Here is an 18,361-nt window from a genome sequence, read left to right as displayed (position 1 = left end):
CCTCAGGATTACTGACTGCTACGATTTTAGCTCAGAAATATAGAACCGAAAGACATACCGTAAAGCCTTTCCCCCGCCACTTTAATGATTTTTCGCATCTCCATCCCTCAGCTAGTGTCATAAGTACAAGTACCAAAATTTGGTATTAGGATTTAGACGGCGACAGAAGCGAGGTTACTCTCCTTGATTGCTACTTAATCTTATCGACACCGGAATGAGGAATAAAATGTAAAGATGACCTCATCGGAATTTGAAATTAGAAAGCAATGACCAGGAAGAAATAACACAAAGCACTTTAACTTCCATACGATTTTAGTTTCTCAGATTAACCCAGAATGCATTAGCCGACCCGGGGGCTGTATTAGGACACATTTACCCACAGTGCAGCGTAGTGAAAATGAAACGAAACCATATATTTGCAAAGCAAGCGTCTTACACAAACAGCCCTGTTACTTTTCGTTTTCGGATGACAAAATAAATGCTTTGTCTAAACATTTCTGCTCTTTTGTTCTTTCATATACCTCCAATATTTATGAATATCTTTTGCAATCAAATGCTTTTTCAGTACCAATCCACTTCATGCTAACGCATTTTTCTATTTTCTTCTTTCTATCTTAAATAATTTCCCTCGTTACCTGCAGCTTTTCTTCACAACTACACATTTCTCTTCCATGTTCTTTTTGACGCTATTTGATGGTACAATTTTCCGGGTGAATAGCCAGCCTGCTGAAAAAATAAGAAATTTCTCTACATTGGTGGCTCAGAAGCTGTAGATCTGTGGATTCTGTCGTGGTGTGTCAATCTGTATGAGTTGTTTAGTTTGTTCTGTTGCGATCTTTATATTTTTTATTACGATAAATGTGTTAGTAGTTATTACCGTAACATTGTTAGTATTTTTTATTGTTTTCTTTCTTTTCCCTACTTATTCCCCCCAATAACTTCATTGGACTGTATTGTACAGAATGGCATGATGTATCAAGTGTTTATTGTATATATCTCTCTCTATCTATATATCTGTCTATCTACCTGTCTATCTATCTATCTATCTATCTATCTATCTATCTATCTATCTATCTATCTATCTATCTATCTATCTATCTATCACTCTCTCTCTCTATCTGTTTGTGTCTGTTTGTGTGTATATGTGTCTGTGTGTCTCTATAATAGAATAACCCTGTATATATATATATATGTGTGTGTGTGTGTATGTTTGTGTGTGTACGTGTGTGTATGTATGCATGCATGTATATATGTATGCACTTTAAAATCTCACTTTCACTATGACTGTTCACATCCAGTCTCCGTTTTAAATTTACATTCTGTTCAAAATGTTTCTCCTCAGATCCGGAATGCCTAGAATGCCTCCTCTGCTGATCAAAGCTTGTCTTACGAACATTGATACAGCTCATGATCTACACATGAGCTGTAACAGTCTAATGAACTTGAAATGTCAGCTAAATTATATTTGAGCACCCTCTCAATCTTTCAACTGGTGCATTTACAGAAAAGAAAGTAGTAAAATCCTCCTTATAACTAGCAAGGAGGGAAAATTAGAAGTTGTGATATTTCTTTCCCTCCCAAAGGGCATTATTCGTAAGTAACAGAATATGAATATGAATGAAATAGGATCAAACTTAGAATGAAAGAATTAGTTCCCCGAAACAATATCATTCATAAACAATACACTTAGCGGTTCGGCAAAAGAGACCGATAGAATAAGGCGGTGCTCCAGCATGGCCGCAGTCAAATGACTGAAACAAGTAAAAGAGTAAAAGAGTAATACATATGAAGTATTGATACGGTCAATGTTTAGAATTATTAGTGTTAGCAGTATGGAAGGACAAAAGCACTAGTAGTACATAAGTAAACCTCCTTGAATGCAACGACCACCAATGTAATGACAAATAAGTGTCCATCCTCTGGGGCATACACTTTCAGCATTAGAGTAAGATATTGTCTATGTTAAAATCAATGTTTGATAACACCTACGACATTTTCTTATACGCATGTATTGTTTAATTATGATATTATCGGCATATACATTAAAATGTACGGAAACATTACTTTGTTATGATATCTATAATGACAGACAATGTTTTTAAAACACTTTTTTTTTATCAATGATAGAATTCAACAGATACACTATATACAATGGGAATTTTCTGATAAGAAACTCGAAGAATAAGTCTATTGTTGCAGACAAATTGTATCAGCGATTTTCTGAAATAGTGCATTTGCCATTATTCTTGTTATCAAAACATTCATGTGTACATTTACCTAAAGAAAGTTCTAATGTATAAAGTCACTATCATTACTCATAAACCTTTTGGCTTTTTCAAATATTTCTTTCAGGAATAAAAGTGTAGCGCAACAAATTTATTTCCCAAACAATAGATTCTCTGGCTTTTGTCAGATTAAAAAAAAATATTTCCGTGACTGTCATGAGAACATGTTGGCAATTCTAATCACAGTACTCAGTCGAGATAATACCCTACTGTAGACATATCCATTAATTATATTTACTTTCTCTGTTTATGCAGAAGAATATTCACTATGTGTTTTTCGTTGGAGACTGGAAATTATTGAAGACCATTAAAATTATCCTGTCTGGAACGACACAATGTTGTTAGAATGTGGGCTTTCATAAGAGAGACATGCTAGACATACCCACCCCGCTGGCTTTGTTGGTTTATTGAAGTAGTATATTTTCACAAGAATCGCAAATTGTAAACACGGCTTTTGGTGACTGAAACAAAGCTAAAACGCTGCAGACAACACGATATCTGCCAAGACTGTGTTGACATCATAGGAAGCGCATTATTTCAACTAACACACAAGACAGCGCTGTGAAACTATTATCCAAAGACCATACTCGAGAAATATGCAACTTTATAACATTACATTAGCAGCAGTAGATGTAATTTGCATTATATATTAGATTCAATCGCTGCAGAAATCTGGTCTATGATAACATAATTGGTAAAGAATTCAAACTATAGCATTCAATAGATTAAAGAATTTCTGCCACTATTCAAAGTTTTCTGTATATAAATGGTTTTGGTTCTATAAAATGTAGTTTAAAGAGTTGCAGGTGTTGCATAAAATAATACACACTGAATAATCTGCTGGTGCATTCAGCGCTGTACAGTGCCTGCAGCTTTTTATCAACTTTTTCATAAATATGTGTCAATCAGATTTCCTGTGTAGAGAAAATATATTGAAATATGTTTAAAAAATGATAGTGCATTATCAACAGCTTTGTAAGTCTAGAACTTAACTCTCTTTTATAGGTGGACAATTATATATATATATATATATATATATATATATATATATATGTGTGGTGTGTGTGTGTCTTTGTGTGTGTGCGCGAATTACATATATATTCATATATATGTATATATATATGAATATATATACAAACATACATACACACATGTATGTATGTTTATATGTATCTAGATATCTTTATATATACACACACACACTCATATATATGTTTATATGTGTATATATATATATATATATATATATATATATATATAATATATATATATATATGTATCTTTTACTCTTTTACTTGTTTCAGTCATTTGACTGCGGCCATGCTGGAGCACCGCCTTTAATCGAGCAACTCGACCCCGGACTTATTCTTTTGTAAGCCCAGTACTTATTCTATCTGTCGCTTTTGCCGATCCGCTAAGTAACGGGGACATAAACACACAAGCAATGCCATGGGGACAAACACACACACACAAACACACACACACAAACACACACACGCATATATATATATATATATACATATATATACGACGGGCTTCTTTCAGTTTCCGTCTACCAAATCTACTCACAAGATTTTGGTCGGCCCGAGGCTATAGTAGAAGACACTTGCCCAAGGTGCCACGCAGTGGGACTGAACCCGGAACCATGTGGTTGATAAGCGAGCTACTTACCACACATATAATGTATGTATGTATGTATGTATGTAATAATTTACAGCAATAAGTTTAAGACATATTTAATATAGATTTGGTGCCGCTTTGTGCACTGATACGGAGCAGAAATTTTGGTAGTTGAGAGAATAAAGACTACTCAAAACCTCCAAACGAAAAGTAAAACAAATAATAAAAAAAGGAAACTTCCAGGAAGGTCACACATATATCCTCACATCACTTTTTGTCTTATTTCTTGGAATCTCGCCGAGATGGATTGTCTTTTAACGCTTCAGAATCCATAAAACAAGGTGCTGAAGATTTCCTCAAATGTCCTCCCCGCCAGAGGTCCCTCTAAGCTTTGTCCTCATACATGCGCACATGTTTTACAATAAAATCACAAAAGAAGAAATAGTTTTGCACACACTAAATTCTAAAAATCATTGAAGATGATTATTCGCATGGATACCTATGTCTTTACTACCCACAAGGGCCAAACATAGAGTGAACAAACAAGGACAGACAAAGGGATTAAGCCGATAACATCGACCCCAGTGCATAACTGGTACTTGATTTATCGACCCCGAAAGGATGAAAGGCAAAGTCGACCATAGGCGGAATTTGAACTCTGAACATAGCATTAGACGAAATATCTATTTCTTTACTACCCACAAGGGGCTAAACACAGAGGGGCCAAACAAGGAGAGACAAACTGATTAACATCGACCCCAGTGCGTAACTGGTACTTAATTTATCGACCCCGAAAGGATGAAAAGCAAAGTCGACCTCAGCGGAATTTGAACTCAGAACGTAACAGCAGACGAAATACAGCTACGCATTTCGCCTGGCGTGCTAAAGTTTCTACAAGATTACCGCCTTATTCGCATGGATACTTACTTTTAAAGGAGGGACGAAATTTGCACAAAACCAAATACCGGCGCATGCTCCATCAGAGTCAAAAAGAAAAATTCACGGTAACAATATTAATAAAGAGCGAAAAATAATCGCCTGATCTGGCTGGAGCAACATAAATCAAATTGGCTTGCTCAAGGTTGCAAACACAGTACCCTGTCCGAGGATCGAAACTCAGCGCCATACAAACGATCGACTAAAAGTCTAATCAGTTGGTTGCGTGTTTTCACTTCACAGAATGCTCTTTTCTTAATTCATCCTAATTTTTCCTTCATTTATGTCTTGTGTGCTATCACTTCCATCTGTGTTAAAATATTTCTGTTCGTGGTTCTGATCTGATTATCTAATTTCTGTGTCTATATTTGTTATAAACATTATTACTCTCTGCCACTACAATATCAAACACAACGTTACCTTTTGTTAAGTGCAGTTTTGTTTTGGTCTTATATTTGTCAGCTATATTAATATTATTGGCACACCTGTGCTGAAGAAAAGAAATAGTGACGACGATGACGACAACGATGAAAATGATCATCATCGTCATCACCCTGCTTTCCCTCACCATCATCACCATTCTTCTTCCTCTTCTTCTTCTTCTTTTTCTTCTTCTTCTTTTTCTTCTTCTTCTTTTTCTTCTTCTTTTTCTCCTTCTTCTTTTCTCCTTCTTCTTCTTCTTCTTCTTCTTCTTCTTCTTCTACTTCTTCTTCTTAAATCGCTGTGGTTACGTTCTGAGTTCAGTTTCCGCCGAGGTCGACTTTGCCTTTCATCCCTTTTCGGGGTCGACAAATTGAGTACCAGTGAAACAATGGGGCCGATGTAATCGACTCATCCCCTCCCCCAAACTGACTGCCCTTGAGGCAAAAACTTAAGCCATTATTATTATTATTATTATTATTATTATTATTATTATTATTATTATTATTGCTGTTGTTGTTGTTGTTAAATCAACCGAGCTGAATATGATTTCCTTCACTCTTGAAATAATCGCAAATCTTTGTGTCTAAGAAGAAAACTTAGAAAGTATATATCTTAAGTTTGACAACTCAAAAATACGCTTTAAGTGGGTTAGCAGATCTTATAAAATCATATCACTAACGCTGTTAGACGCTTTAATTTCTTAATTGAGAACTTTATTATATAATACAAGCGAGAAAACGGCTGCCCATTGTGTAATTTGAAGAGCATTTTAAATCGCTACAAATCGTAAAGTATTAAACTAAACCAGGTAAATTCAATTTGAACAAAACGCACTTCTTTTCTATCGTAGAAATTAAGTTGTTTGTATATAAAAAAGCAAGTAGTGTTCAGATATAAGTGGGCACTTTGTGTTTCAAGGTGTATTGATTAAATGGAAATAACAGCTGTTTGAGTTCATAATGGAATAGAGAAGTGCAGATTTCCTTAGAGAATTCCAAATTCTATCTATATTCTTCACATGCTTTCGTATACGTGTTTCTATTTCCTTGGTCCTTTTTTTTAATCTCTGAAAATTCAAACTGTGCAATTGCATGTTTAATAAAATTTGTTTCATGTTAACTCACACGACACCCTGGCAACTGAAGGTTCTCAGATATGGAAATCAACGAATGTATGTATGTATGTATGTATTATAAGTATGTATGTATGTATTATAAGTATGTATGTATGTAAGCATGTATATATATACAAGTATGTGTGCGTGTATGTATGCATGTATATCTAGAAATACGTTGGAAGGCAAGGTTTGTGTGTGATCTTATTTACGTATATACATGTGTGGTTATGTGCGTATGTATTATATACATACCTGCATCTATCTGTCTATCTATCTCACTCCCTCCTCTCTCTCTCTCTCTATATATATATATATATATATGCATACACTCACAGATATTGCATACACATAGAGAGACATAATGCTTTTAATGGAAGAAAAATGCATCTCTTTTGATCATTCTGTTTTGGATTAATGATTGTTTTCTTAGATTAATTTTACTCCAACATTTTTGCTTTCTTTCTCATTTTCCGCATTTATTTATCTAAAATAGTATATGGGATTTTTATAATATATCAACTGTTTTTCGTGCTTGTATTAAAATAAAATTATAGGTTTTTTTTTCAAAAGAGGCATGCAATAAACCAACAAAAAGAATAAGTAGATATATTTCTCAATGTGATAATCATTTTAATAATAAATACAGTTATTTGTTTGTTTTCTGCCAAAAAATTATATTTTTATTCCAAATTCATTATTTTTTTTTCATTAAAAATAAACTTTAGTAATTTTATGAAAGTCAGAAAATTTTTTAACCCTTCTGCGAAAATATTTACGGCTGTAAAATATATTTAGTAATACGAATACTAATAAATTATTTAGCAGAATTGCTCCACAACGTTATTTCAATGGTTTCAATCTATAAGGCGGTGAGCTGGCTGAAATGTTAGCACGCTGGCGAAATGCAAAGCGGTATTTCGTCTGTCGCTACGTTCTGAGTTCAAATTCGACCAAGGTCGACTTTGCCTTTCATCCTTTCGGGGTCGATTAAATAAGTACCAGTCACGTAAACTTACTCAAGGTGCCATGTAGTGAGACTGAACCCGGAACCATGTTGTTGCAAAGCAAATATCTGCACCATACATCCATAAAAACTTTGAAATGCATGCTTATGCACTCGAAGTATTCCACTGAAATTCACCCATATCTTGTAAAGCAAGGCATTCTAGTGTGGTAACAGTGAAGAAATAGATGTCTGGGCCTTATTAGCTTAGTAGGCTACCGCTCGAAAGATGCGCACAAACGCATATATATATATATATATATATATATATACTCTTTAACTCGATTCAGTCATTTGACTGCGGCCATGCTGGAGCACCGCCTTTTAGTCGAGCAAATCGACCCCGGGACTTATTCTTTGTAAGCCCAGTACTTATTCTATCGGCCTCTTTTTGCCGAACCGCTAAGTGACGGGGAAATATATATATATATACATATAAATGGAGTTAAACACAGGTGTTATTCAAATCCTTTTACTTCAAATCGTCTCTTCAGAAGATTACATTGCTTTACACCATTTTATTCCTTTGATATAATACCAGTGATATATTCGAAATATGTGTCAGAATTAAAAGAATTTGAATAACACCTGCGTTTAACTCCATTTATATATATATATATATATATGTTATACAAAATATTTCACGTAAACCCAGAGTTTCTACCTTTAAAAACAAGGTGTTACACCCTTTTTACTTGTGTGATTTTTTGCTATCCTTGTAACAATTTACCTATTTTTTTCCATGTTAATTGTTAACAAGGGAAAAATACACACACCTATTTATATATACATACATATACATAGATACACACACACACATATATATACACGAGCAAACCGTCCACCCCTGCTGAGTTGTCAAACATTTAAACCAAATTTTCTCAAAACATTTTGTCCGACCGTTCCATAGGCCTCCACTTTGAGAAACACTGATTTAAACTGAATTTGCGACATAAGGAAAAGAAGAAATAGACATAGACATATTTTCTATTCCAAAGAAAAACGATTTTAATCCCACAAATATGCAACCGAAGAGTTTAAAGTACCAGTAATGATAAGGCTGCTAGTCAGCACCAGCGTTGCTCGAAATAAGAACCAAAACAACTCTTAGCCACTGTAGTGCACTTCTATAAAATATAAGACGTAAACGAAAACTTTGAGATGCATACTTAAGCACTTTATGAGTTCCACCTAAAGTCACGCATTACGTCCAATAATACAGAGCAGACGAGTGGAATACCAATGGTATGTCGAGCAAACTTTTGGCCCGTAGACTCCTACCTTATAGATACAGACCGCTGCAACGCTCATTTATTAGTATAGACGAAATGTTGAAATTATCTCATTCATTTGCTATACTTTGAACGAAAAGAAAACTCGTGCAGTTCGTCTATGCGAATAGCGTTTGCTCACTTCTAATATATCTTAATCACCGTATTTAATTAACCCTACTTTGGTTATTTAAGATGTTGACGATATTGGAAAATTGTGTTCTATAAATATGCGGTCAGTGACACTTTCTAATTAATAATACACTAATCTTTACTCTAGCTCGTTGTTCTCATGATAGAAGCTGAAAATTTATCTAAAATTTCCTCTTATCAAAAATTCTAATTAACTTAGTAATGAGGTTTCGTATTTAACAAGAGAATAGGCTGTAAAGAAAATTTGAAATGAAAGTATTATATTGACCATTAGAATAATTAACAAATTAGATTTAATATTTTATAACCAGACGCAGATATTTGTTTTACTTTCAAACTAGCATTACACAAACATGTTAACGCATAGCGAGTATCAGTTTTTACAATTAATGTGTAGCTCATGAGATTCAAAATACTAAACTGATATCATAATGATGAATCAACGAGGAGGAAGGTTCCAGACGGTCTGTATACACTTGCTAGAAATAACAGACGAATCTCCCATCATATCAACCATGCTTTTGCCTTAAATCGGCTCTGTACGACCGCAGGGTAATATGTAAAACAAGTGTTAAAGTATAAAATAGTAATTAGAAGACTAAGCCTCTATGCGATAGCTTGACTTGCAAGAAACAGCAGCCAAATGATCTTTACAATCTACAAAGAAAGGTAATGGTGACGATGCATTGAATAATGTTGAATAATGTCTTGGATACATTCGATTTACTTACACAAATGCAATATATTTAATTGAAATTGGTACTCCATCGGTTACGACGACGAAGGTTCTGGTTGACCCGTTCAACGGAACAGCCTGTTCATGAAATAAAAGTGCAATTCGCTGAACACTCCTCAGATATTCGTACTCTTAATGTAGTTCTCTGGGAGATTCAGCATGACACAGAATGTGACAAGGCTGGCCCTTTGAAATACAGTTTTGCTAGTTGAGTGGTCTTGAGCAACGTGAAATAAAGAATCTTGCTGAAGGACACATCACGCCGCTGGGAATCGAACTAGCGACTTTACGATCGTGACCGAAATGCCCTATGTACTAAGTCACGTACGTTCACTATCTCTGGTCATAGGCTTCCTGGTTAAGGGCTGATCTGGTGCTAAACGACAGCAGCCACAAAGATACGATGCTTGTCATATACTTATAAAGATTAGTTGGGAGGTATTTAATCATATTTTTGTTCGACTAATTTTGATCCGAAGCCACGTGGCGTCATCAACACCAGCGGCAGCACCACCGCCACCACATGCACCACGAACAGCAGCTGCAGTACCAGCCCAGCACCACGAGCTCTAGCACCAGCACCAGCACCACCAGCACCACCAGCACCGTCAGCATCACCACAGCACTAGAACTTGCACATGCAGCACGACGACCACCGCCACCATCGCCACCACTGCCACCACCACCATCACCGCCATGAACCCCCACCACCGCCATGACCCCCCGACCACCGCAGCCACCGCCGCCGCCACCGCAGCCACCGCCGCCGCCACCGCCACCGCCACCGCCGCAACCACCACCACCACCACCACCACCACCACACGAATACACAACATTGAGGTGAAAATGGTGGTGAATAGGAACAGTGGTTAGTGTGTTGGTTTTGACACGACGTGGTAATTTCCGAGGCTTTCTACACTGAATTCAAATCCCACCGAAGTCAACTTTTCCATCCATCCTTTCGCGATAAATAAAAAGCAATTCCAGCAATCCAGGGAAAAGATTGGCGGAATTGTAAAAACTCATATGAAATGTCTTGCGGAGTTCTATTTCGCCCTTCTGTATTCCAAAACCAATGCCTGCAACGCCATCTATATTGACCCTAAATAGGCGGCTTTTTCGTTGGATAAATATTGGTGGCACGGAAGTAGATGGCTCGCATGCATATATAACTGTCAGTCTTCCACACACACACACACACACACACACACACACAAACAACACACACTTACATACTAACAAACATTGCACACACTCAGTAGCACTCCAGATAAAGAGCCGCCAGCTCTGATTGACGGAGGTTGACCCTAGATCAAGAACGATTAAAAGCTAAAGATTAACCTAATATATTTCAAACTGTAGAAAGTGGAGTGACTAAATTAAATAGAGTCAGACAATTTAGTCAATAGTCTGCCATTTCTCTCGTGTTTTGTTTGATATGATGTGTTTATTTGTGAGCAGAGTATTGTGTTGATCAGATTATAAGTTGGAACTTTGAAAAGCAATGTTGGAACTGTACGTGCTTCGCAAGTGACATCATCGGAGATCGTGTGTTCAGATTGAGAAAATTTGCATCGCTCAAGTGTCATGTATGAGATTTAAAACGCACATAAACGGTTATGTGTGTATGTATGTAAATGTACGTATGTAAGTATGCATACATATATTTAGACATACGCACACATGCATATATATATATATACATATGCATGAATAGCTGTGTATATATACACATGCATATCTGTGTATACATACACACATACACACACACACACACACATTTATATATATATGTATATATATATATATATATATATATACACACAGATACCATTCATATAAATAAATATCAGTCGAGTATATGTACGTACATACACACATATAGGTGCTGCATATACGTATGTATGTGTGTATATGTATATACAGAGAAAGAAACTGAGGGAAGGGGGCAGATATATGCATCTGTGTTTGTATGTATGTGTGAAAAGTAAAGCGAGTGTACGTCTGTGTGTACGTGTGTGTGAGTAAGTGACAGATAGAGAGAGAGAGAGAGAGAGAGAGAGAAAATACAAAGTGACTTATATGTACGTATATGCGTGTGTCTGTGTATGCATGGAAGTTGTGAGAAATACAGGTGTGAGAGAGGGCAGAACAAGCGGGGAGAATTGGATATAGTTTCTAGTTGTGCTTGCTTGACTAGTGACTTTATCTGAAACAGTTGCATTGAAACTAAAACAATTACATGTTTACAGAGAGACAGCACCAATTTGAAGCACAGATAAACAGTCAGGTATGTTTCTTTCTGTTGTAATTATTTGAATTCGTTCTGTAAGTAAGGAACTGGTTTCTCTTGCAAAGAATCTCTGTTCCATCACTGGTATTTGGATAACAGAAACGTTAATTGTTACACGTTAAACTTCAGTAAAATCATACGCATCTTCACAGATTTTATTTATAAATTAGTTATAGTTGGCAGAGAGAGAGAGAGAGAGAAAAGGCGACAAGGTGGAGAGCTTGTAGAATAGTTGGCAGAGAGGGAGGAGAGAGAGAGAGAGAGAGAGAGAGAAAAAAGGCAGCAAGGTGGAGAGCTTGTAGAATCGTGCAGTCGTCGGAGACAATTATTGCCATGTTCGTTTCAATGCTGTACGTTATGAGTTCAAATCCCACTAAGGAAGAAATTTATCTTATATTCAGTTAGTGGAAGCACATGGCCTAGTGGTCAGAGCAGCGGACTCGCAGTTGAGGGATCGCGGGTTCGAATCTCAGACCGGGCGATGTGTGTGTTTATGAGCAAAACACCTAAGCTCCACGCGGCTCCGGCAGAAGGTAATGGCGAACCTCTGCTAACTCTTTCGCTACAACTTTCTCTCACTCTTTCTTCCTGCAATATGCAGCTCACCTACGACGGACCGGCGTCTCGTCCAGGTGGGGAACCTATACGCCAAGGAAACCGGGAAAATAGGACTGGCTCAAGAGGAAACAAACAACATATACTCATGTAGGCGAGTTTGCAAAGACGTTAGCACGCCGGACGAAATGCGTAACCGTATTTCGTCTGCCGTTACGTTCTGAGTTCAAATTCCGCCGAGGTCGACTTCGCCTTTCATCCTTTTGGGGTCGATAAATTAAGTACCAGTTACGCACTGGGGTCGATGTAATCGACTTAATCCGTTTGTCTGTCCTTGTTTGTCCCCTCTATGTTTAGCCCCTTGTGGGTAGTAAAGAAATATATACTCATTTAGGATATATAGTACCATTCTGTATATAAAATACCATTCTGATACAGGAATAGAAGGCATTGAATGCTCCTACTACACTCATAATATTTCAAGCCTTGTGTCTTCATGAGAAAACATTTACAAGCGGCAGAGCAACGAATGTAAATGCTTTACTGTATTTGTTCCTACCTCCTGAATTCTAATCCAGCTTTTCTCCTTTCGCGATCGATAAAGCAATATCAATCTTGCGTGTTTATCGACGAAGGAATAAAAGATCGGGTTGAATAACTTATAACATTTTGATCCTGTTTTTAACATTCTCAGTTCAAATCATGTCCCGATCCCCTTGTATAGTACAGGGTGATTCAAAAGTCGCCATACATAGGAAACATTAATCTTTTTTTTTATAAGAAACAGTTTATAAGAACAGTTTTTCTTTATTTACCAAGTTCTAAATGGTCACCGTTTTTTTAAATACACATAGCAATACGTTCACCCCACTCATGGTGAACTCGTAATAGCACATCTGGTGACAATTGTGAAAATGAGTTGGTGATGCATTCCTTCAAATGATTTATGTATTTTGTCTTTCCGCGGTACGCCATGCCTTTCAACTGCCCCCAGAGATAGAAATCAAGAGGAGTCAGATCAGAGGATCTAGGGCATCTTATAAACCGTTTCTTATAAATTTTGTTTTCCTATGTCCGGATACTTTTGAATCACCCTGTAGATTAAATCCACGGCCCGGCTTGACCCCTACCATCAGAAACCTGGAGGACCTTTAGCAGTGTCCACTCTGTCATGCATTCGAACCCGGTCTTTGTTTTGAGGAACACTTCCTCTTCCTTCACCAAAAGGGTTTTGCTCTATCAATAATAATTATTTCTAATTTTGGCCTAAGGTCGTCAATTTTGAGGGTAAGGGGAAAAGTTTATTGCATCGACCCCTCTTTTTGACTGGTACTTAATTTATCGACCCCTGCAAAGTTAAAAGGCAAAGCTGACATTAGAAAATAAAGCCCGATGAAGTACTGCTATGCATTTTCTCTGGCTTGCTATCGCTCCTACGGCCTCGTCGCCTTATTGATCTCTGCATCGCTAAAGAAATACGCTGAAACAGGTTGATCATGTTATTTTGACGTGCTTCGTCTCTTCAGTGGTAGACATCCGGTAGCTGCATACAACCAAATTTCATTATTTGCAATATATTGAATTTCAGTGGCCGTTCAGTCAGCGATGTCACAGATAATCAACAAACTTATTAAAAGTTAATCATTAGCGATAAGAAAGCATACTATAAGGTATTAAACTGTTTCACTACACATCTTTGACCTTGTCACTGACGAGTGCAATGCACCAGTTCAGACTCACTTGCTCATCAGTTTTTATGGGCCATATTAGAGCTTGGTCTCTTTAACTCTTATTTCTTTTATTTCTGAGTCATTTTTTAATATTTATTACGGAAATAACTTGGATATTGGGGAAAGTAGCTTTAGAGACCACTAATAATTTTAATAACTCTTTATCTCTCTCTCACTGTCTCAATACTTCAGCACCACAGTCACTTAGTCCTCGCTGAATCTAGTAACTTGTTTATATTTGAGTGGACTAATCATATCATAAACAAAATACTTGTGGTATTATTAGTTCCATTAGAGGTAAGACTACATATAAATGTACAACTATATATTTACGTTAAATATTTGATGTAGTTGGCTTTAAAGAGTGTTGCAATAAAATAATATTGTCAATACAGGAAGTAATAGGTTAAATATGGCTACCATTATACGTAGTAGTGAAATTTCATTCATATACATCTATTTCTGTTAAAACACTTACATACATACATACATGCATATATGTGTACATAAATATTGACTCACACACACATATATACATATACAAGAATATACCTACATATTAATATACCTCACACACATATATACAGCTATGTATATTATCGATATAGCTTTATGTACTTCGAGATATAATGTTCCAAAAACGAATTATTTTACGTTAACTCGAAGGTATATAAATATTTTCAATACAGGAAGTAATAGGTTAAATATGGCTACCATTATACTTAGTGGTGAAATTTTATTCATATACATTTATTTCTGTTAAACCACTTACATACAAACATGCATACGTATACATAAATATAGACTCACACACACATAAATACATACACATAAATATACCTATATATAAATATACATACAAGCACATATATATACAGTTACGTATATTGTCGATATGGCTTTATGTACTTCGAGATCTACTGTCCCAAAAACGAATTATTTTACGTTCACTCGAAGGTATATAAGCCCTTAAGACGTCAATAACTTAATAATTCCCACTGGTAAGATTAAAGTTTCTAAGATAGGTAGCGAAAATGGAAGGATTGATTTCGTGCAATGGTAGAACACCTATCATACCTACAGAAGATGTTCTAACGGCAACCTTCGATTTTTTTCCGAAAAGACGCAGAGGTGGCTGTGTTGTAAGTAGCTTGCTTACCAGCCATATGGTTCCAGGTTCAGTCCCACAGCGTGGCATCTTGAGCAAAGCCTTGTGCATGGATTTGGTAGACGGAAACTGAAAGAAGTCTGTCGTGTGTATACACACACACACACACACACACACATATATATATATATATATATATATGTGTGTGTGTGTGCATGTGCGGGTGCCTGTGTGTGTGTATGTCAGTGTCTGTGTGTTTGTGTGTCTGTGTTTGTCCCCCCAACATCGCTTGACAACCGACGCTGGTGTATCTACGTCCCTGTAACTTAGCGGTTCACGATAAGTTACCGATAGAATAAGTACTAGGCTTAGAAAGTATAAGTCCTGGAGTCGATTTGCTCGACTAAGGGCTGTTCTCCAGCATGGCTGCAGTCAAATGACTGAAACAAATAAAAGAATATATACATATATATATATATATATATATATATATATATATATATATATATATATATATATAGTCAATTCAAATAAACAAATAATAAAATTAACAACGAGAGAACATGCGCAAGGAACGTATTAGTTTCACACTCAGTAAGTACAGAGATGTTTTGAAGTTTCGAGCATAGCTCTTGGTCGGTGAGGAGAAAGAGAAAAGTCCAAAGAAGGGAAAGAAATCGTCAGTAGCGCGTGTGTAGTTACATTACTACATATGTGTGTGTTTTTGTGTGTGTGTGTGTGCATGTGCGGGTGCCTGTGTGTGTGTATGTCAGTGTCTGTGTGTTTGTGTGTCTGTGTTTGTCCCCCCAACATCGCTTGACAACCGACGCTGGTGTATCTACGTCCCTGTAACTTAGCGGTTCACGATAAGTTACCGATAGAATAAGTACTAGGCTTAGAAAGTATAAGTCCTGGAGTCGATTTGCTCGACTAAGGGCTGTTCTCCAGCATGGCTGCAGTCAAATGACTGAAACAAATAAAAGAATATATACATATATATATATATATATATATATATATATATATATATATATAATATATATATATATAGTCAATTCAAATAAACAAATAATAAAATTAACAACGAGAGAACATGCGCAAGGAACGTATTAGTTTCACACTCAGTAAGTACAGAGATGTTTTGAAGTTTCGAGCATAGCTCTTGGTCGGTGAGGAGAAAGAGAAAAGTCCAAAGAAGGGAAAGAAATCGTCAGTAGCGCGTGTGTAGTTACATTACTACATATGTGTGTGTTTTTGTGTGTGTGTGTTGTGTACGTGCGTGTCTTTATGGTAATGTCGGTGGCATTGTGGTCACGGTCTTTCAATTCCTCGACCAAACGTCGCGTTTTGTAACTGAGCGCGGCATTGACTACCAAGGTGCTCCAGTCTGTTAAATTTGAAATAAGTACTTATCGAATGATTGTTCAACTCTCTCACTTTCATGCTGACACTAGGAAGAAGTGAAAAAAAAAAGAAAGAAGGACAAGAATTAACAAAGGCGGCAGTCTTAACAATAAGAATTTTAACAGCATCTGGAATCATAGCAAGATATCATATCACAAACCTTGTCCAAGAACAGACTCCATTAAACCCCCCCCCAAAAAAAAAAGTAAGTCGAATGCGATTTAAAATTAGGAAGATAGGCGTAATGTGTGATTAGAAGTTTGTTTGCAAGCCACATGGTTTCGGGTTCAGTCCAACTCCAGGGCATCTTGAGCAAGTTTCATCTAATACATCTTGTGCGTGTACTTGGTAGACCGAAACTGAAAGAAGCCCGTCACATATACACACACGTGTGCATGTGTATATATATATGATATATATATATATATATGTGTGTGTGTGTGTGTGTGGTGTGTGTGTGTGTGTGTGTATGTGTGTTTTCTCCCGCAACTGCTTCACAACTGGTGTTTGTGTGTTTATCTCTCAGGAAAAATGAGACCGATAAAATAGAGTAATCAGGCCTTTAAAAATACTAAACATTCTTCAAAGTGTTGCCCCAGCATGGTCGCAGTCAAATGGCTGCAACATCATAGTAAAAAAAAAGTGCTATAAATATGTACCTACAGAATTGCGTCTGTTTTATTAAAATGTCGTTAAAATTACTTCAATTTAATAATTCTTGCCACGGGAGACACAAGACCGTAAGTTTTAAAGAAAAGGTGCAAGTTGATTACATCGATATCATTATATGATTGGTGCTTTACTTTGTCCAACCCGAAAAGAATAAAGGCGAAGTCTACCATGGTTGGATTCGAACGTAAAACGTAAAGAAACGGGAGAAACGCGGCAGCTAAGCGTTTGGTGCGTTGTGCTAAAGAGACTCCCATCTCGGCATCTTCATTTAAGTGGGATAATAAAATGAAACACGTTTGTGCGTGCTCTGTCTGTCTGTCTGTCTCTCTGGGTGTCTGTCTGTCTGTCTTTCTGTCTCTCTCTCTCTTACACACTCACACACACGCGCACACGCTGGTGCAAAAGCTACATGAGTAAATATATGTATACATAAATGTACATTGATTTCAAGTTTTGGTACGAAGAGCGCAATTTCGCGAAAGAGGCACGTCCAACTACATCGACCCTAGTGCTCAACTGGTATTTATACTATCAACCCCTATAAGCTGAAAGCCAAGTACGACCTCGGTGGAATTTGAACTCAGAACGTAAAGACGGACGAAATACTACTCTGCATTTTGCCTGGGGTGCTAACGACACTTCCAGCTCGCTGCCTTACCTACATACATACACACACACACACGCATGTGTATATTAGCTGACCAAAACACTGTTAATTCAATACTTCTTGAAGAATAATATATTACATACACATATTTATAATTATGTAGAATTATGTCTTGTAGAAATATTTGTGTGACTCTTCCTTTTCACCTCTTCTTTCTCAGATTTTCTTTACAACACTTCTAAATTTTACAATGTTACTTTAGAAAAACATGCATATATATATATATATATATATATATATATATATATTATATATATATATATATACATATATACATATACATATATACAATACAGACTCATATATATATATATACATATATACTAGCACATAAACTTAAATATATATATATATACTAGAACATATACTTAAATATATACATACATAT

General features: G+C 36.4%; 1 long non-coding RNA gene across 1 annotated transcript in view; it reads right to left on the bottom strand.

Moving 5' to 3' along the window:
• LOC118766430 overlaps positions 1 to 17,957 on the bottom strand; it is a 20,477-nt gene extending 2,520 nt beyond the window's left edge. The window contains exons 1-2 of the long non-coding RNA XR_005002362.1: positions 17,867 to 17,957; positions 14,327 to 14,332 (exon numbers count right to left, since the gene is read on the bottom strand). This is a non-coding gene — a long non-coding RNA (uncharacterized LOC118766430). The remainder of the gene's footprint in view (positions 1 to 14,326; positions 14,333 to 17,866) is intronic.
• Between the last annotated feature and the right edge of the window lie 404 nt (positions 17,958 to 18,361).

This window comes from Octopus sinensis, linkage group LG15 (genome assembly GCF_006345805.1).
Source record: "Octopus sinensis linkage group LG15, ASM634580v1, whole genome shotgun sequence".
NCBI classification, from domain to species: Eukaryota; Metazoa; Mollusca; class Cephalopoda; order Octopoda; family Octopodidae; genus Octopus; species Octopus sinensis.
This window is presented reverse-complemented; position numbering and strand designations above follow the sequence as displayed.